Genomic DNA, 22,516 nt, shown 5'->3' on the forward strand with positions numbered 1-22,516 from the left:
AGAGAGAGAGAGAGAGAGAGAGAGAGAGAGAGAGAGAGAGACCTGTGTGACTTTGGCCAGGATTTACCTGATTCCCGAGGACTATTTCAGTCTACTCCTGAGGATTCTCTGGGATTCTCTCTCTTCCCCCTTTCCCTTTTCCTCCTTTCCAGGCCGGCAGTGAATCCAATCTTCTAATCTGTTGCCTTTTCCATTTTCAGAGTTTTGATGTTACTTCCTAAGAGAAGACAGTTTAGTAATCATAGGAAGGCGATAAAGCTTAAGTTCTACAGAGTTCTTACAGTTATGATCTCTGGTATGATTCTTGCCTTCCTTACAGAGATGTTCTCCATTCATTCAAACTATTTAAATGTAAAAAGTACCTGTGTTCTCCTTCCTCCATGAATACCTTCTTCAGGAAGGATCAGCGCAGAGGGTGGTGGGCTTGTTTGATGAGGTGACACACATCTATTATAGATTTCTGCTACATGCAGGAATGGTTTCTTTGGGAAATTCTTTGCAAATCCAGCACAAAGTTTATTATATTATTAACTTCTCAAATTCAAAAAGTGCTTCTGGTTGCTTAGTATGGGATTTCTGACTTCATAAAAAAATGTGGCACTGCAATTTGGTGGGGTGTCTGTATTGAGAAAGTCTGTGAAATTTATCTTTTGTAAGGATATTGTTGAAAACGTTTTTCTTTCCATCTGTTGTCCTCTTTTGAAAGACTCTTGGGAAAAAATTCTTGTCTTGCATTAGTGTCAATTAATTATTGATTTATTTTCCTAAGAAATTATTCTGTTTTAGCTTAGGGATCGTACTGTATGTAACTGATGAAACTCATCTTTTCTGACATTTTCCTTTTTTAAAATTAACTTCATTTTTTTCCTCTTTCTTTTTTGTGTTTACATTTTGATTTAATGACTTTGTATTTTAAATATCTTTGTAAGCTACCTTAAAGATTTCCTGAAACCAAGGTAGTGTATAAAAGCTGCTATGTTTGTAAGTATTCCAACTATGGCGTTCTAAACACCCTTTATTTCCTCACAATAATTATAGGTATCATTTTTTATCTGTGTGTGCCCCACTTTGTAAATCGTCTCTTTTAATCCCCACAACAGCTCTATGCAGAGGATGTTTTTTTCATTTTTACAGGTGAGAAAACTAAAGTATAAAGAGGTAAGGTCATAAAATTAGTAAATTAGGTAGTCAGGTTTTGAGCTCAGTAGGACCCAAAGCTGGAACCCTAGTTTCTACCATTTCTAACTACTGGAAAAAGGTGAGTTGGCCCTCCATGTTTTGAAGGCTTATTGATGTATGTCTTTTGTATGTTAGGAGAGTAAACATGTTGGTTCTCCAAATCTTCATTGGCAATGGCATTTAAACAATTCAATGTTCTCGGTCTTTAAAATATGTTTAAGTAATTTAGCGTTATTAACAAATGTCAAATTACAGATTAAAAAAGGTATAACAGACATTTTTATTAGCAATCACCTCCAACATAATTTTATCTGAGCTGACTTCAAATTTGTAGAGAGTGGCCAGAGGACAGCATTAGATGCATTAATACAAATGATGATTTTTGTAAAATTGTGAAACTCAATAATTGCTCTCATGAAGACAGATACTTAGGGACAAACATTTATTGTTGTTGCTGTTGGTTTTAATAGTGAATTGTAAATTCACCTGAAAATAAGCTCATATACTTGAGTGTTGACACTTGCTGTGCAGAGAAGCTTGAGTGATTTATTGCAGCCACACCTGGCTGTACTGATGAATTGCAAAGGAGAGGAAGAAAGAACAGCCTGCTTTCTTCTGCTCCCTATTGAGAAGCCCAAAGATCTGCTTTCTTCATTTTCAAGTACCCTTTATGGTCTTCCTACAGAATATTAAGTGGCAAGAAAAAGGTGTTTTTTTTTCTCTTTTTGTTTCCAATTTCTTTTATTGTTATTATTTTCCTTTTTTCCTCACAGTTTTGGAAAGCATCCTCCTTCTAGGTATTTAAAAGCTTTTTTGGCATCTAATACTGCCAGTGTTAACACTGGCAATTGGTGCAATTTACAATAGTGTATTAAATATAAATCTCATTTTTACATCACTTGTTTAAAGTCGATTTGTGACAAAGCTTTGCTGGTAATGATAGATGTGTATTATGAATTATTGCATGTTTAGTCCTTGCAGTTTAACTATATATGGAGGTAAGCAATTACATGTTTATTTAAGAAGTATTAATGGGCCTCTACAACTTAATTTTTGTCGTGCCTTTGTCAGCTTTGAAAAAGGCCCCAAGAGTTTCTATGTCCTTGAATTAGGTAATTTCCGTTCTGGGAAAGGGACACCAAGCAATTAGATTAAATGATTTTAAGCACTTTTTAGAATTTTAAATTAACTTCTGATATAAACCTTTCTCATCTGGGTTATTTCTCAGCCTTGAGGGTTTTTTCTTTTTCTTTTTCTGTGGCATGCCTTGTTCTCTTTGTGTAATTAGAACATTGTTTTCAGGATATGTGAGCATGTGGCAGTTTATCTCAAATGTTTAGGGGCCCTCTGAGGAGTACAGAGAAGCATAATATTTTCTAAGCTTTTCTGGTCTGTCTCTTTCCTTGAGCGGGAACATTTGTTTTGGTTTCAGCTGCACTGTATTTGATTTTAGTCTAACTGGTGTTTCTTCGGCCCTGGCCTCTGCACAGCTCTGTTTTCCTTAGAGCACTCACCCTCAATGAGTCTAACTTTTCTCTTTGAGCCCTTAGTTCTCAAGAGACTTTCTGGCTTCTGGTTTATTTTTTATTGTTGTTCTAGGGTCTGTGCCTTTACCAAATTAGATCTTTCCCCCAATTTAACCTTGCTTTTAAAAATAGAAGGTGAAAGTGATACTGTCCTCCAACCTTTCTTAGTTTTCAGCTGAGGTTTGTGTGAGAGAGAAGTAAGCCTTACTGAAAATGATGGGAGACTTGTTTTCTCGTGTCTCCCAACAGCGGTCCTTAGGTTGTACCCTCCTGGATGCATAGGAAAGAAACGAATTCATCACATCCAGTGGATGCCTTTGGGCATTAGGGCTAAGTCCCTTGCAGAGCCTCAGTTTAGAAGGACATTAAGACTTGCTTTAAATGCACACTGAACAAAGAAAGTGTCAGGGAGATCAACACTTCCTTAGTGCCTACCTTGCACCAGGTAATGTGCGGGGACCTTTAAGTGTATTATCTCATTTAAATGTAAGGCTTGACTTGTAAAGCTGTGAAAATAAGGCCACTGATAGCACTTCAGTGAGGTTTTTTTTTTTTTAAGGCTTGCTGGAGACCCAGGCTAAGTTGAGTATGTTTGATTCCTCTTTCAGCTGGAATAACAAAACAAAGACTCTGAGATCCTTGAGCTGCCTAATGGTCGGGATGGTCTATCCTTGGCACCTTCTCTGTCCTTAGCACTTATATTTTCTGGTCTATTACAGGTGTATGATAAACATTTTTCTGTAAAAGTGAATATACTGTGCATATTTATTCTCAATCTCCTCCAAGATAGTTTTACATGCTTTTATTTACAATTTGTAGAGACTTGAAATAGGTTATGAGTCTGAATGTGGTCTCACTGAACCCTCAGATCTTCATCAAAGTGAGTGAAGAGTCAGAGAATGCTAGGTGTGAGTGGGCTTGTTTTGTGAACTTGTGGTTGAGAGAGAGGCAGCTATTGGCAGGAGCGTGTGTTTTTCTCCAGAAGTCCCCTGCACGAAGTTGGGATGCCCTGGTTCACAGGCCCCCGGCTGATGCTGCGCCAGATGAGACAAAGCAGAAATTCTAACAGCATGCTCCCCATCAGGAATTGTCACAAGTCACTGCTTTTATTGGGACAAAATTGCTCACAGTAATATGACGACCTTGATACAACAGTGACGGTCACTGGCACAGGAGCGCATGAAACGAAGAACCTGGACCATTTCTAGTCCCATTTGAAAACAGTTAGGTTTAGAATGAGATGATTTTCTACATTATATGTACTAAGAATCATGTGACTTTAGTGACAGGGACTCTAGTGAAATCACAAAATCATTTAGAAAATGTAGCAAGGCTTTGACAAACATGAACAATTATATAATTTCAAATACAACAAAGCTGTATATAAAAAGTATTAATTATAATAGTATTGTCTTGATTACCTTTTTTTTTCTTCCCTTCCCTCCAGAGTATGGTATTGTAAGGCATCCCTTAAATGAACTGTGCTCTGTTGAGATCAGTACACCAACCCTGTGGTCTTACATATGGCGCCATTGTTTTGTGAAGAATAAATGTACCAAATAAGGAAACAAACACATATTTTTAAAGTGAAAAAAAAGAAAATGGCTGAACGGCTGACAGTGGTGAGTGGAGGTAGGAGGTGAGGACGCAAAAGGCAGAAACAGAGGATAGTAATGAGATCCTGAGCTCTTGGGAAAAAAGAAGAATTCTTGGGGAAATCTAGTTCTCCCTGAGCTGCAGAGCTGAGGGCACAAGTATGTCCAGCTCTCAAGAATTAGGGAACCTCTGCTGATGTCTGGGTAACGTTAGTCAGCATATCAAGCTGTTCTCTCAATATTGCGCCAACCCCTCTCCCACTCCCCATTCAAACCATACGTCCAGTCACTTACACTGAAATCTAGGAGTCATTCTTGATTCTGCCTTTTCCTTTACCTCCCATAGCCAACCCTTCAGCAATGCTGTAGTCCTATTTCCAAAGTAAACTTCGAAACTCTTTACTTGTCCCTTATTCCACTGCCACCCCAGTTCCAGGACCTCTTCAGCTCCTTCCTGGACAACTGCAAAAGAATTCTAATCTGCATTCTAACCATGCTTTTCCTGTCTATGCCCCTTTCTTCCATAGCACAGTGATCTATGAAAACAGTACCTAAGATCAAGTCTCTTTGTTTAAAGTCCTCCAGTGAGTTCCCATAACTCTGAGGGTAGACTGCCAACCCCTGCAGTGCTAGGGGAAACTGACCCCTCCCCCTGGACGCCCCACTCTCCATAGGCCCCAGCCATACGGCCCAGCTGTGTGCTGGGAGGCATCCCCTTTTCTCCCGCCTTAGGTCTTTCATTTTTGCTGCCTCCTGAACACATCTTTCTCCTCATCCTGTCCCCATTTTCTCACCCTTCCATGTCAGGTCAAACACCCCTTTTGTGCAGGTCTTCCCTTTCTATCCTACTGAAAGCCGTCCCCATGACCTAACATTGCTTTCTTTCATAGCACCTGGTAAGATCGAGGGCTTATTTCTGTGCTACCAGAGGCAGAAACCTGTGGCTTTTTCTCTGCTGTGTTCCCATTGCCGTTGTAGAGGGAGCACTCCATACATGTTTGTGGAGTGAAAGAGCTCTTTATTTAGATGTTCTTCTGTGCCTTTGGGAAGCACTGGTTTACCACCCATCTCTCCCTATGGCTCACAGAAATCCATGGGCCTGCTACGCCACATTCCAACTTTCATTTAGCTCTTTCCTGCTCCTCACACCAAACAAACCTCCAAATCGAGTCATGCCAACAGGCCTCAGGTAGGGTCGGGGAGCATTCCTTCTGGTAGGCATTGCAGTTCCAGGTGAGGATTGAGAACATTACAAAAATTGGTAATAAAAGCGGTTGGCTAACCTTCGACTGAAGCCTTATTTTTCAGAAGTAAAATATGGGAGACTGGCTCAAACTCAAAACCATAAGCACAAGTAAGTTTCTATTTAAAGCAAAACAGAACACATTTCAGTTATAGTACATGATGTCGCAGAGTGTACTGTAACCTCACTTCTCTCATGTTACAGTGAATATTGTGGGAAGCGCCCGGGCCCCAGAGCCGAGGCGAGAGCCTGAGGTTCCTCACTCCTGTCACAGCACTTTTTCTAGTATTCTGCCTCTTCCTCACACCATTTTCTCTCAAAATTGCCTCACTGAAGGAGACCTAAATTTTCCAGGAAAAAAATATGCTTTTTCATGAGTGTTTTGAGGCACCTATGACAAGAACAAAAGCGTCTTTTGAACTAGAGTACACACATTTCCAAAACTCTCCATTTTTCTTTGTCTGGTCACAACTTTTTTTCCTTTTCTTTTTTTTTTTTTTTTCTATTTGCTCTACTTTTTGCTGCAGCAAATGCTTGGGTATAAGTAAAGCTTTTAGAACATTTTATGTCCTTTGTGAGACCCTTTGGCGTTAAGATGTACCCTTTATGAGACAGGCATGGTTACAAAAGAAAGCACTATAATTGTGCTGCCACTAGGGCCGGACTTTTGCCTGTCAACTTCTTAATATTTTTGAGGCTCTAATCTGCAATACATGCATATTTTTATTTGGTTTGTAGACTTCTCTATATCCTGCTCCTTGTAGCATATGATCGTTGGTCTACTTGTCTAGAAAATTTAACATGAAGTCTAGTAGATGTGCTTCAGGCTTGCTCATACAATTCATAGTCTGGAGGTTCATTATAACTGGGACATCTTTTTCATCCATTTGCAAGATTGGTACTAACCAGGTTGGCTCTAACACTAGTTTTACTTCTGTTTATCCTTTCAGTTCGCGAAAACTCTAGGAGTTCTTTCTTTTCTTGTCCATAGTCTTTCAAATTTAAGGTTAGCTATTTCTCTATTAAAGACTTGCATTATTTTCTTTAATTGCTTTACTTTCAATTGCCTTCCTCTGTCCCTCTCTCCTCCTCTCCCCGCCCCTTCTGCCTTTAAAACACATTCCTTGACACTGCTTTGTGTGAGTGTGTGATTATCACTTTAGCCAGGTGTTTGGTAATTAGGTTGAGTAGCTTTAGATGCCATCTTTCATCTGTGTGGTTGAATGGAGCTCTGACTGCGTTGAGTGTAGAAGCAGCAGAGCTGTTCTCAAGCATTCTGCTGCTTTTCTCTTTTCTGGCTTTTTCTTTCTAGATTTACCCAGTTGGGTTCATGTCTCTTTATTATACCCTGACACTCTTGCTGCCTAGACTTCTAGCTTCAGATATTGCCCATGGTTCTTGACATCGCCTAAATTGAATTTATTATTTTTGGTTTTGCTGTGTATGATTTGGTACTTATGTACACTGGACTTCGTTTTATTTTCAAAAAATACTGTGTCTCGGAATTGTCACAATCAATTTCAACCCTTTTCCCAACCTCTAGGAAGTTAACAATTGTACTCAATTATACGCAAATACATAAAGACTTACTGGGTTCGTTTCTCTCATGTAGGTCACTGATAAAAATAAACAACTTGGTGCTTTTTCTCTTAGTTCAGAAAGTAGGTTACTGTGGTCCCATGGAGAATATCTTCTCATTTTACTGTGTTACAATGTTGCTTCTAGACCGTGAATTGCTGCAGCTCTGTTACTGATTTTTCTGAACACCCCACAGCTAAATGTAACATATGGCAATCATGTTTGAGGCTATTTTATTTTATTTATGGGTATACAAGGAGTTACAAGAGATTAAATCCAAAGCTATATCCCACAGCCTTGTGTTAACTGATGTTAACAACCAGGTGTGTAGTCTTTCAAAAATGGTTAAACATAGAGTTACATACAGAGGGTTTTAAAAATACTTTCATGCTGAAACAGATTTGTGAGACTTTTATAACCAAACATATTTCCATTTAAAATATTAACAAAAAGTGTTCGTTTTTTATGCATATCCTACACTCCCAAAAGCCGACATTTTGATAATTCTTAAAGATGCTAAGTCATACTTATTAAAATTAGGACAAATTTTCTCTTTGAAGTGGAGAATAGCTAAATGTTGCTCAGTCTCCTTAAGGTACATGCTGTCTAATCCTTAACTAAGGTGTAGGATTTTAAAATAAAATGTGAGAGAAATAATTTTATGTTTAGGTTATTTGTCAATAGTGTTAATTTTAACATGATTATTGACTTGAATAATAACATTATGACCAGCAGTTGTGATGGAAATATTGCTAAAAGGATCTGGGCCTACCAAATAAATATCTCCTTTTCTGAGTTCTCAAAATCAGTAAAAAAAGAACTAATAAAATCAATAGAAAATAGTTTAGGTAAACTTGAGAATATCTGATCAAAATATATCAAGTTCACTTAAATAAACTATAAGTATCTGGAAAAAAATACTTTCACACTACACATATTATTCTATAATTTTCTGTTACCACTTAAAATTACGTAATAGAATCTCTCCAGGTTAATAGATTACATTAAACTCTTTTAATAGTCCCATAATATTCTACAGCATGGATTTACTATAATTTATTTAGCCATTACCCTGTTGGTGGACATTAAGATCATTTCTAATTTTTCGCCATGAAAAATATTGTGTAATAAAATTACAATGTTACAGTGAGAACTCTTATGTGTATATCATTTCATTCTGGTGCTTTTATTGTGGATTCCTTAAAGTAGGGACCCCTAAACTAGGAATCCCTAAGCTAGGTCAAGGTGTATATGTATTTCTTACTGCAATAGATATTGCCACATTACTTTGCAAAACATTATAGCAATATGCTATAATGCTATATTATACATTGTAAGTGTAAGAGAGTGTCCATTTTTCTCCATCCTTCTAAACACTGGATGTTTTTAAACTTTTAAATGTAAGCGGGCCAAACTGATAGTATCCTGTTTTAATTTCTATTTCCCTTTGTCCACTGATAAGGTCAATGTCTTTTTTTAGTTTGTTTGTTTGTTTATGTCTTACGGTCATTTGGATTTCCTGTCCTGTGAGTATCCTGTTCATAGTCTTTGCTCATTCTTATTTTGAGTTGTTCTTTTCCATTTGTAGTTCTTTATATTTTAGAACTAGTCATCTCGTATTTGTATTTTTAAAATACATGTTTAATTTTATAAGAGTTTTAGACTTACAGATGAATTGTAAAGATAGAACAGAGTCCTGTATTACCCTCATTCTCTCTGTCCCTAGTTTCCTGCTATTAACACCTTAATATTATTATCATGTATTTGTCACAATTAATGAACCAATACTGATACATTATTAACTAAACCCCTTACTTTATTCAGATATCCTTAGTTGTTTTTCCTAATATCGTTATTCTTTTCTAGGATACAACCCAGGAGATCACATTACATTTAATCATTCTGTCTCATGCTCCCCTGTGCTGTGAGCGTTTCTGACTTTCCTAGTTTTCCATGACCTGGACAATTTTGAGTAGTACTGTATATAGAACATTCCTGAGAAAACAAAACTGAAAAGATAGTGGGTTGTCAGGGATCAGGGTGGAGAGAGGGAAGAACCCAGGAGTTTCTCATCCCAGGCAGGATTCCCTTATCAGCCCCTATCTATCATTTTCCTATGGCTTCCGCGTTTTGAAATTCTTATGTTTCTCTTAGCACTTTTCAGGTTGTATTTTTTCTGATTTAATTTTTTTCTCACCAATCCATTTTGATGCAAGAAATGAACTCCCAATCCAATTCTGTTAACTGCCTAACCAGTGGTTCCAACAAAATTATTAAATTATATTTTTACTACTGATTGGAAATGCCACCATTATGATATACTAAACTCCTAGGCCTAATTTTTGAATTCTATTCTATTCCATTAACCTGTGTATTCATATGGTGGCTCCAAAACCTTTAATGCTATAAATTTTGTTATGTCGTACAGTTAGTTCCCCATCATTCCTTTTATTCTTTTTAAAAATTTAAAAAGTAGATTGAGATCCAGCTGCTTATGAGAAAGAATGGTTGTGGCAGCAGTGCCTCTGGCCTAATTCCATTTTCTAAGTTGCCCTCAGGCTCCATGCAAGATTTTTGGATTTTAACAATTTTAATAGGTATGTAGAAGTATCTCATTTTTGTTTGAATTTGCAATTCCCTAATTATGAATGATGATGAACACATTTTCATATATTTATTTGCCCCCTCTGGTGAGGTATCTGTTAAAATATTTTGCCTATTTTTGAGTTGGGCTGTTTGTTTTCTTATTGTTGATTTTTAAGGGTTCTTCACATATTTTAGATGTAAGTCCTTGATCAGATATGTATTTTGCAGATATTTTCTCCACACCTGGGGCTTGTCTTTTCATTCTCTTAACAGTGCTTTTTACAGAGCAGAAGTTTTTAATTTTAATAAAGTCCACCTTTCTTCTTCCATGAGTTGTGCTTTGGATGTTGTAAATAAAATTCATCATTACACCCAAGTACACAGATATTCTCCTGTGTTTTCTTCTGGAAATTTTATAGTTTTACATTTTATATTTAGGCCCATTTTGAGTTAATGACTGTGAAAGGTATAAGGTCTGTACCTAGGGTGTTTTCGGTTAGTTAGTTATTGCATATGAACATCTAATTGGTCCAGTACACTTCGTTGAAAAGACTATCCTTTTTTCATTGAATTGCCTTGCTCCTTCCTCAAAGATTAGATGATTTTATTTGTATGGGTTTATTTCTGCACTCTATTCTGGTCCCTTGTCTATTATTTTGCCAATATCACACTTGATTACTGTAGCTTTATATTAAGGCTTGATATTGTATAGTGTGTATCCTCCAAATTTTTTCTTCTTTTTTAGTATTGTGTCAGTAAGGTCTTTTGCCTTTCCATATGCACTTTAGAATCAGTTTTTCAATAGCTGTGAAATAGCTTGCTGGGAGTTTGATAGAGGTTGCATTAAAGACACAGACTAAGTTGGGGAGAATTGACATCAATGTTGAGTGTTTCAAATCATGAACACATAATATTTCTCCATTTACTTAGATAAAAAAAATTTTTTTTTATTAGAGTTTTGTAGTTTTACACATATAGACTTTGCACATATATATATATATATAAGTATTTTATTTTATTTTCTGATGCTATTGTAGATGATGGTTGTCTTTTGTTTTTTTAAATTTCAAGTTCTATCATTACTGATGTATTGGAAAGCAATTGATTTTTATATATTAACATGATATCTTGTGACCTTGCTATACTCCCTTATTAATTCCAGAAGGCTTTTTGTTGTTGCTGTTGGCTTTTTTTATTTTTATTTTTTGGATTTTCTATATATGCAATCATGCCATCTGCAAATAAAGACAGTTTTATTTTTTCCTTTCCAATATGTTTCCTTTTATTTCCTCTTCTTGTCTTATTGTACGAACTAGGACTTCTATTACAGTGATGAATAGGAGAGGTGAAAGGGGCATCCTTGTCTTGTTCTGGATCTAAGGGAAGAAAACATCCAGTTTCTTCCCAGTGAGTATGATGTTAGTTGTAGATTTTTTGTAGATGTTCTACATCAATTTGAGGAAGTTCCCTCTATTCCTTGTTTGCTGTCTGTCATAGATGTTGTAAATGTTATCCCTGTTCTCTAATTTGTCTCTATGTTTTGTTCTATCTCTTGCCATATACACATTTTGCACCTGTTTTCCAAGACCATCATATATAAGGTCTCAAATAAACCTTGAGCTTATTTCTATTACTTACCTTTCCATTCTTCCTTTATTTCTCTCTCTAATGCCTAAGACTTCTTAGTGGTCAAGCATATGAGTTTAGGAATCAGCTTTTTCTGGGTTCAGTTCCTAGTTTTCCACTTACTTGTTTTCTTAGAAAAATTATTGTACTTCTCTGAGGTTCAATTTCCTTCTCTGAAAAAGTTGATGTATTAATCCTTCCTCAAAAGTTCTTCGTAACATATTTATAAGTGCTCAAGAAGTGAATGCTATTTTCTTTCTCTTGTATTGAGAAAGTTACTGTATTTTTTTTCTGGAAAGGATTAAGCTTACACTATATAGCTGTGTGACAAACCTGGGGAACAAAAGTGACCATAATATAGTTCCATTTATGCAACTATTCTGTGAGCAGAGACATATCTTGGTCGTATTCTAGGTCCAGCCATGTTATATTACTGTTATAAATAAGTAATATCCTTCTAATTATTAGCCTTGACCTGAACAATAGAAATAGTATTAAATTTTGGTTGCAGGGAAATTTGAGGGGTTAAACTTTCACAGATATAAATAAAATGTTGTGACTATAAACTGGAAAGTTGAATGCTTAAATGATTTATAGCAATTATAAGTCAATGCAAGGAATGTTAGTAATGACTTACTAGTGCACCAAAGAAAATACTTAGTATACTATTATTTTGTTATTTTCATTGGAATGGGATTTGTAGTTCCTGCCCTCAGTTGGTGTGTGTGTGTATGTGTGTGGAGGGGGGGCGGGTGAAGTTGATGACTGCTGTCCTTCTTTGTCACAGTAGTTACTTTATATTTCTCAGACTGACATCACAAATTAGGAACAAGTTGGCTAGAAATATCTAAGGCTTTGCTGGGAAGGAGGTTTAATTGGGAATGTGCTCTTGGAATTTCTGAATTCAAAGAACTATGAGTTTTGAAAGCATACCAAATGTTTGGAAAATAATATTTGCCAACCATGTAAAACTAGCATGAATCCTGGGCTAAATATTGGGCCACTTGGGTTATAGGAACCCATTGTTTCCTTTGGTTTAAATTGCTTAACTTTTCTTGATTTCTTCAGATGTAAAACAGTAATCATACTTTCTATTATTTAGCTCACAGAATTTTGTAAGAACAGAATAGAATAACATGGGCCTAAGATACTTCATTTGCTTTCCATTAGTTATAGGCTGAAATCCAAATTCCTTAGCAATATCATAGTGGCTGAAAACACAGGTTTTGGAGTCAGACAGATGTTATGAGCCCAGATTCTTACTCTGCCACACACAGCCACGTTCTTGGACAGTTTATTTGACTCTTCTAAGCTTTAGTTTTCTCATCTATAAAATGCAGATAGTAATAGTTCCTTCCTCATATGGGTTGGTATGAGAATTAGATTGGGTAATGTATGTAGAGTGCAAGCAAAGGTTTTGGTGCATTTTATGTGTTTAGTAAACTGTAGCTGCTGTAGCATGTCACTTTGGCATACGAGGCCTAGCTAGTTGGGTCTTTTCAACCTCACTGCCTTCATTAACCCCCTAAATTTACCCCTATTTATCCCAAATACACTTCTCTATTACAACGCACCCCACTCATCTCCTGATTTTTCTCCACCATTAGGCTGTGTCTCTTTGATGTCAGAAATGTTAGCCTACTCATAGCTGGATCCTCTTTAGTTACATGTAGTGGGACTGTAGCCAGTTGACTCAAGAAAATTGTATAGAATTAAAGTAATATAGGAATAATCATAAATATGTAAGAATTGGTCAGATAAGTGTATATTCAATGCATTAATAATAAAGTGAATGAAAATCCCTGTGTATGTAAAACATCTTAAACCAGTGGTCAATGGACCAAATTAAGTATAAACCTATTTTGTTTGGTCTCTTAAGTTAAAATAACTCAGGAGAATTTACAACAAAATTTGAATTTTGAAATGGTTCAGATCTAGCAACTGAACCTCTATTGCTGCATAGAGATGGTTGGGATTCTTCAATTAAGCCCACTCTTCACTCAAATGAAAAGAAACACAGACACTCCACAATAGTGGTTCTTTCTGTGGCCACCAGCAAAGAAAATTCATCTTTTGCTCCAGAATTTGATTTACACAGAATGCTCTTAACTCATTCTTAGGTTAGGTAGGGTATAACTGATCTACCTGTAGGGTATATCCACCATACCACATCCCAGTTTGGTGAACCAAATGTCCTTAAACATATTTGATCTTGGTGAGCCCATATCTCTATCGCTATTATAGTCTTGCTATTAAAAATCTTATTCAAAATTGCTATTGTTGATTTTGTTCTGTGCTCTTCTGAGAAGCCCTACAGTTTGTGAAGATGAATGTAAGTTATTTATGTGTCTTGTGCTAGTTGAGCCCTTTTCTCTCATAGCCCTATGACTCAGGGGCATGTGGGGTTGGCCACATGGTGTCAGGGTTGGGGGACCATGTGCACTTAAGAGGCTATGTAGGAGAGTATTGTACATGGGCATCAGGCCAGTTTACAGTTGAGTTTTTTGGGGTTTACATTCAAATTTTGTCCACTTGAGTAATTAAATTAAATGTTTGCCATCTCTCGTGGGTACAGGTGCATCCCATAAATTCCCATGTTTGGGAGAATACCCACAAAAACCAAAGGGAAATGACTTAGCAATAATCAAGTTAATTTGGCCAACATGGACACCCCAATTGGCTGTATCATATTCTGTTTTGAAACTTGAATTGTGCACTTTTTATTGTTTACACTGACTAAATTGAGCATAAATCTGCCAGATCACTTTACTCTGTGTTTTACAGTACAGCATAAAAGCCAGATTAAGTAAAGAGATAGTATTTTTCTCTGAGCAGAGTGTGGGAATTTGAGGTTCTTATCAGACTTTGGAACCTGTGAGTGTTAAACTATACTAGGTTGGCACTTCCTGTTTTTATTTGTCGTTGAATTTATTTTCTTCTTCTGAAGCCCTGTGTGAACTTTCAACTGTACACTCTTTCATACGCTGATTTGGGAAGAGATGTGGTAGAGTTGCAGCCAAAAAAATATTTAAAAATGTATTCAGGAAAATTTTGTGTCATTCAGCCCAAGTACAGGAACAAGCATGACTTGTCTGAGATTTGGCAACCTCTCATTCCTCTTTCAAAATGAAGTGCATCTAAAACACTGTCATGAGGCACGTACTAATTGGCCCTTGCTGCTTGCTAGTTATTGTGTTATTCCCTAATCTTATCCAAGCAGACATCCGAAAGGAGACCTATTTCCAAGAGTCAGTATGATTCAGTGGATTAAGTACAGACCTTGAAGTTTGACACTCTGCTACTTCTGACTTACTTGCCAGTGTCTGGGGCATATCAGCCAATATTACAATGTCTGAGTTTCCATAATGGACATAATGGTTGTCTTTCCCATACCTCCATCATAAAGATATTATAATGACTTAAAGGTAAACTGTCTAAAAGAAAATAATACAATTTAATGAACACAACAAGAAGTAATTGGATATGCAAACAACATGTATAAAAGAATTTAATAACAGTGACTCAATTTTCATTCCCACTTGACTCAACCACATGCACAATCTTTCTTCTATAAGCAGTAAACTCTACACAAATACTCTGCTTCTTATTTGGCCTCTGAAATGGGCTTGATGGGTTAACTTAAACTCCATTGACGTGGAGATAGTATCCCACAGGTATGCACTTCTAATATTTGGCAAAAATCTTCTATGAGAAATCTTCTCCAACTAATCTCCCCACCCTCATCCCCTGATCCAGTTGCATTTGCTCTCTTTTTGGTGATACCACTTAACTTTTCTTACAGAAGTTGTGACCCAGACTTACATTTTTCACTTTCATGGTGGGCCTATTTCTAGACAGCATGCCTTGAGGGCAGAACACAACTTCTTCACCCTTGTATCCCTCAGGGCAGGTAGAGTGCCTGGTCCCCAGTTGCCTGCTTCATGCATGATTTTTGAATGGATGAATCTACCCATCAGCAATGGTTTTTGGAAAAACGCTTGCTTTAATAAGGCCAACTGACTTCAGCTCTGTAGACCTCAGGCTTTCCTATCTGAAATGCAGATTTGGATTAGCTAGTAAAAAGTTTTCTTACAGCTCCAAAATTTGACTCTATGATTTTATGTATTATAACACATGGCAAATATATACAACCTAAAGTGTTTGTGGGGCCTTGGTTTGGATGATGTGGGAAAACAGATTTTGACTTATTGAAATAATATTGTTTGATTTTTATTTGTGTATTTTTACTCATTTGTATTTCAGAAAGTATTATGAAATAATTAGGTGGTCAGACATTTGGGGACTGTTTATTTATATACTTGATAGGATGGCCTCTGAGGATTATAGTAAGAAAATGAATGATGACTTAAATAATACAGTAACATACATTAAATAATGAAAAGAAATAAAAACAATAATGCATAATTTGGTGTCTTAATGGCCAGCAAACATCAACCATGACTGTTAGCATGAGTATTGTCCTAAGCAAAAATTTGTCCCTTTCAGTGGAAATTTTAATGTTTGAAAGTTATCAAGAGTTGTGGTGTATTGAAAGTTCTAGATAGAATGAGCCTTCTGTGCATATGGAATTGACTTTCTCTTAGTTCCAGTGACCCCTCTTATTATGACATGACTACTGACTACTTTCTCTTAAAGATGTTGAGGACTGGCCAGGGAGGGGTGTGAGACCTTTCTTTTCATATTCTTTTAAGGTGCTGAAAACCTTGTTTCTCTTCTGCCCAGGCCTGACTTGCCTTGGGGATCTCAAAGCTGTAGGTCCTGTTTAGCTGCTGCTGTTTATGTGTGCTGACCAAGGTTTCTATCCCAATTGCTTATGTATCAGAACTCTGTAGTTGAGAAAGCACCTTTGAAAAATTCAGTGATGCCTGCTCCTGGAGGGATTATACTTGAAATTCTTGTTTATTGCTCCTTCCTCTTCATTTTAGTCTCTTTTGCTTCTTCTTTTGCCATGATTCTCCATTCATTCATTCATTCATTCATGAATACATACTGGACACTTTCTATATGCCAAACACTGTGTTAATTCCTGAGGATAGAGAGATAGAGATAGGCTTCTCACCATCTAAGACCTTACTGCCCAGTATCATTTTTGGGGGTTCAAGGTCTTTGCACGATTGGTCCTCTGCTATTCATAAACGCTGGGCATCTAGCTACACCTTGAATGCTTAGCTTTTGACTCTTAGCTTCAAACAACTGATTTCTAAATTTTGTTAGGTATCTGTGCCAGTCAACCAGCTAAGCTGTCTTTAGCCATCAGTTAATAGATATGACCATTTCATATTAGTTTTCTTTTATTTTGCAAGTATCTCTTTTTCAACAAGAAATTCAAAACTAGGAAAATGATTTTGAAACTTAAGCTTTCTGATAACCAGGTTCTAATCTTGTTCGATTACTACATTTGGGGGTGGATGTGGAAAGGAAACTGTTTTTTTAGGTTGCAAAGTCTCACTCCTCTTTCAACTGAACTCTGTTGAATTCTTCTAATGAGGGTATAAACTGCCTGTTTCTACTTCTGTTTCTTTCTCCTTAGCAATCATGGATATGGGAGAAAAAAAACTCCTCATATCTCCTTACGAAGCCCATGGGATAGTTGAGAAATGATTGCAAGCTTCCAGGGTTGAGGGTGGAGAAGCTACTTAACATTATTATTGTAAGTAGGCTGAAGGAGAGGGACATATTAGGAAAAGGCCATTAGAAGGAGCCATAGAAGTCAGTCTGTTTGGGCCAAAAAGGAATTTTGAGTAAATACAACCTATTGAAATTTCATTTGATGGTACTTTTCAAAAACAATGGAAGTCAGTGGTTTGAATCATTATTGCTCCATAACTTTCTTCTTCTCCCAGACTTGGTGGCTTCAAACAATAGGCATTTGATTACATTTCCTAATTCTCTGGGCTGAGTAAGTTCAGCTGAGTGGTTCTTTTGCTTCACATAGTCCTCTGGTGCTATAGCTATCTTGGAGCTCATGTGGACCAGAGCATCGAAGATGGCATACTTAGTGGACAGTTGATGCTGGCTGTCAGCTGGTAGCTCAGGTGGGGATGACAGCTGGGGGCCTAGATGCTCCTCAAGGCTTTCTATGCTTCTTCTGATGGTTGTTTAGGCTCCCATGTAGAAATAGCGGCTGGATTTCAAGAGACAGGAAGTGGAAGCTGCTAGTTCTCTTAAAGGCAAGGCTTGAAAGTGGCACAGCTTCACTTCCCCTATATTCTATTGGTCACTGCAGTCACAGGTGCAACTTTTCATCAGGAGGTAAAGAATTACACTTCACTTCTCAGTGGGGGCAGTGACAAAGAATTTGTAGTTTTCTTCAATCTACTATAGTAAATCTGTGTGTAATTAACCAATTTAAAAGCCAATATTGGGGGGAAAAAAGAGGGGCATAAAAAAAACCTAGGAATTCAGCATTAGGTATCTCCCGATTGTATGTTGTATAGAGGGAGAAATTGGCTGCATGATGATTGCATTCAGATAGTTTCAAGGAAAGGTTGCCTTAAACCACTGGTTCTCAAACTTGAATGTTTATCAGAATTACTAGGAGGGCGTGTTAAAACACAGATTGCTGTGCCCCACCCCCAGAGTTTCTGATTAATAAGGCCTGGGGTGGGGCCTGGGAATTTGCATTTCTAACAACCCCACAGGTGTTGCTGATGCTACTTGTCTAGGAAACTACACTTTGATAACCACAGCCTTAGACTGTGAAGGTCAGAAAAAGTGAGAAAATTTAACAATTTAAAAAGAGAAAAGAAGGACACATGTTATTTTTCCCCTAATGGTATTTTAAAAAGCCTAGTATCAGTAGTATAAATCTAAGTTTCAGGCCACCATGAACATGTTAATATAGAGCCTTTTTGTTTGTCAGGGTAATTAATCCTAGTGCTGCATCATTAAACCCTTTTGCTGTGATGGTCAGATATATCCGAATGAATACACCTGAAATTTTTATGCACAAAAATAATGTCATTTATATACTAAGCATCTCAAATTGTTCTTATTAAATGCATAAAATAGTCAAAATATCAACTTTTTGTTTTTTTGTGGATTTCGGACACATTTTGAAAAAAAACCCAACAACTTGAAATCCATTAACACAGCAAAAGAGTTAATCCCTGAGCTCCGATTAGTTTAGCACAAAAAAGGTTTAGTCCTACTTATGGAAAGTCCAATGTGAGTCAGTAGCTTTCCTCCGTGTGGCACCTGGAACATGTGGCTCTCAATGTTGCTGAGGCAGGGGAAGAGAAAAGAGAAAGCTGAACAGGACATGCAGGCTCATAACTGCCTCAGCCTGGAAGTGACACAGCTTACCTTCTCTCGAGAGTCCATTGCCAGAACTAGTCACATGATCCCCACTTAAGCGCAAGGGAAGCTGGGGTATGTGGGGGACACATAGATAATTAGTAAGCCCTATTTCTGCTCCAGTGCCCAACTAACTTTAGTGTCCTGTATTTTGGGGTTAGGCGGAGCTGGAAGTGGAAAGAGTCCCATGTGCTGTCAAAACCATCTGTGCACCACATGCAACAATGATTATTCAAATGTTGTTACTTTAAAAGTATCCATTCACTTCTATGAGTAATTTATGGTTTTATTCCGAATTTTCCACATTGCATTAAACAGAGTGCCTAATGACATCTCACCATCTCAACAGAAAAATCTGCTGTAAACACTCTCATTCTTCTGTTCCACATAATTTGGTAAACCCTTGTTATCAGGCCAGTTTAGTTCTGTTAATGATTGATTAAATAAGACACCACCTTTTTCTTTGCTGGTTTTGCCAAGTACATAACTCTTTAGGTAATGGCTGAAGTGATTAGTTGTTCTGCGGGAGCCTAGACAGCTTGTGCCAATAGGCAACAGGGCATTATCAAGAAATTAAAACCATCTTGTGGACTTTCTTTTTTTTTTAAAGGTTTTATTGGGGAATTGGGGAAGGGGAACAGTGCTGGGGAACCAGGGGAAGGGGAATAGACAAGTTGCTGTTGTTTTGTTCTTCAGTCTAGTTGTGAAGGATATTGCTTGACTGGCCCAAGTTGGCACCATCATTGCGCTCTTCCCGGGTGAGGCAGATCAGTCGCCGGCTTCTGGACGGCCGCTCACTGCGGCTGCTAGCCGCTCACGCTGGTGCCGGCTACACATGGTAGCTTATGGCAGCCCACTGCAGCAGGGGACTGCAGCTTACGCCGTCGCTGGCGACCCACGGCAGCCCAGCCCCAGGTTGAGCTGTTGTTCAGCATCTTAGCTGTGGAGGGCAGTGTCACTGGCCCTCATATGTGGGATCCGAACCAGGGCCCTCTGGCGTCCCAAGCCAGTTCTTAACCAATGCGTCACTCAGCCGGCCCCTTGTATTCATTTTTAAAAACAAAGGAATGAAATTTATTTTCTCCCCAGCAATATAAATCCCACTGTTAGCTAAGTATTAGATAATATGGAACAGAATATCGTCGGTGAGAAATAAAGCACAATTTTGGCTTAATTTCTTCATCAGATTCCCTCTTACTGCTATTGCCTAACTTCATCTGGAATTCTTTTGTTATGAATTGATACTGGTAAGAGGACTTCGGGCCACACAGAGGCTCTGGTCATGGGACAGCAGCTCCTATTTTCCTCTGCTAACGGGAAGACCTGGTTGGGCAGATAAAACCTAAGGAACATGCTACACACCCAATCTCAGTAGCTGTGAGACAAATGTCAATTTTAATTCAGCCTCTTATATTGTACAGGCTTAATTAACACCTCTGATATGTTGAAACAATGTGATGATGATTGTTTTTGGTAGAAACATGCTTGACTGGTAGCAGTCACCTGCCTTTGGTAAACTGAAATACTGTATGTCACGATTATTAGAAAGCATCTGAGCTATGTACTTTGATGCGTTAGTTATATGGTCTCAGTTTATACTTAGAATCTTTATAGGATCTTTTCCCCCACAATTATTTAGAAGCTACTATACAGGCAGATTCTTTAAATTAATAAGTGACAGATCAGCATTACTCTTACACTGAACAAATGAAGAAACTGAGATAATTTTGTGACGAGCCCAAAGTGTCCTGGTGAGTCAGGGAAAGAGTTGGGATTCAACTTTAGTGTATACGCTCAGGCAAAGCACCTTGTGTAACTCTGCAGTTAAGTTTCTGGAGGCAGGGACACCCTCTTATTTTAATATTTGCTAGAACAATAGAATGATGTGCAATTATAAAAATTGGAAGCTATTTAGAACAAGTTATCTGATCCATCTGAGAAATGTGCTTGCAGCCTTCTACCTGGGATGGGTAGAGACAGCCTTGAGTATCCACAGAAGGCTGCGTAATCTAGTGGGAAGAGCAGGATGCTACAGGTGAAAACAGCAGGTTCCAGAGAGAGCCGCGTAACCTTGCTCATGTCCCTTAATGGCTCAAGAACCTCAGTGTCTTCGCTGATTAAATGTGAGGCATCGGAGTAGACATTCCCCAAAGTCTAAATTTCTATTGCAGAATCTTTAAGTTCCTCCTTAGGTCAATCTTAATCCAACCAAAATTCCCATTCTTTTAAAGATTTATTTTTAAATCCAATTGCTGTGAGAGACAGTTTCCTTGGCTCCGACTTGGCATCTGGAGTTTTCTCTCTGTCATCAGTTCCACGGAAGAGCACAGAAGGGAACGGGGGAATGAGGCTTGGCCGCGAGGAGGCTGAGTGTGCAGAGCAGGCACAAACTTGTAAGGCCAGGCTCTCTTCACAACCCTGCTTCCCATTCTCCCCAGAGTTGGAAGCTGAACTCTGCACCACCTCCTTCTACTCACAGCACCTTACTGTCGGACAGGAGAAAGCTTTATGTGGGGCAGGTGTTCGCCAGGCTGTTTTGGTAGCAGCTCTTGTATCCACCGTCACCCACATGCACTTGGTTGCTTTGCAGGGAACTGAGTCTGGGGGAATTTTCTTTTCTCAGCTTTCCCCCCTCCCATCCTTTTGTCAAGTGAGAAGAAGAATGTGGCATCAGCTTCATTAAAATACAATTGTGCCTCCCTATATCTTCAGCTGTCCCTCTGAAAGGGAGCTTGGTGATACACATCAAGGGCAGAACATGGGGGTTAGAGTCCCTTGAAGGGTTTTCCCTGCAGAGGTCCAGGCTTATTTCTGAATGTCACTGACCCAGAGGCTAATTTCACATCCTGCAAAAATGCTCTGAGAGAATGTGTCAGCAGAACTAGCATTGCATGTCTAGACAAAGAATTGATATTAGCATCATCAGCCAGCATCCAATCTGTTAACTCTTGTGTAAGCATTTGCTGTCTGTGCCTCAGGCATTTTATTGACTTAAAATGAGAACTGTAACTCTAAGATTTAGACTTACGTCTTTCAGCAGGTTCTTTCAAGGGACAGAATCACAAGGTACTTTATTTTAAGGTCATATATTTTATTGATTAATATGAAAGTCTCATCTTTGTTTTCTCATCTTCAGAAAAATGGTGGCTGCATCATCACCATCTTCATCCTATTATATACTCATTATTTCAAGAATTATTTATTTATTAAGCACCCACTGGGCACCTACACAGAGCATTCTGCTAGGCTCTGCTGATACATTGGTGAATAAAACAGCTAAGGTCCCTGCTGCCACCACCCCCACCCCCCCTCCCCCGGAATTTATTGCTTAATGGGGGAGACTGACCACAAACAAGAGTAACAGGATATTTCTGTCTCAGTTTCGGCTGAGGCACCAAAGAACAAAGCAGTAGGTGTCAAGTTCCTTGGCTTTCTAACGTGAGGTGCTAGACTACCTCTGCAGGATTTGTAGAGAGGGTACCTCAGAACTGGTTCTGCCAGCCTGAACCCATTCTTCACCTCCAGGGCATTGAAGCGAAGGCTTAGTGTTCTTGAAGTTTCTAAGTGCTGGTAGTGAAGGTTTATTTGAGGAGAGTTGTCACTATGCTGTGGTTCTCCTCACCTCAGGGAGGTGCTGTGTGTCCCTATGTGTCACTCAAACCTAGTTGGGAGAGGGCTTCCAGGGGAACCACTCAGAGCACTGTCCTGTGTTTCTTGGAGTTTGAGGACTTGGGGTCTGACTTCTGAGGCATCTCAAGGCAGAGGCTGGGGTGAGGCTAGGGGTGAGACGTAAGGAGGTGGCAGAAGAGGGGGCTGCACTGGGAATGGCCAGTACTTTCAGAGTTGACTGGGCAAGCATTGACTCT

This window comes from Hipposideros armiger, unplaced genomic scaffold (assembly GCF_001890085.2).
Source record: "Hipposideros armiger isolate ML-2016 unplaced genomic scaffold, ASM189008v1 scaffold_257, whole genome shotgun sequence".
Taxonomy (NCBI): Eukaryota; Metazoa; Chordata; class Mammalia; order Chiroptera; family Hipposideridae; genus Hipposideros; species Hipposideros armiger.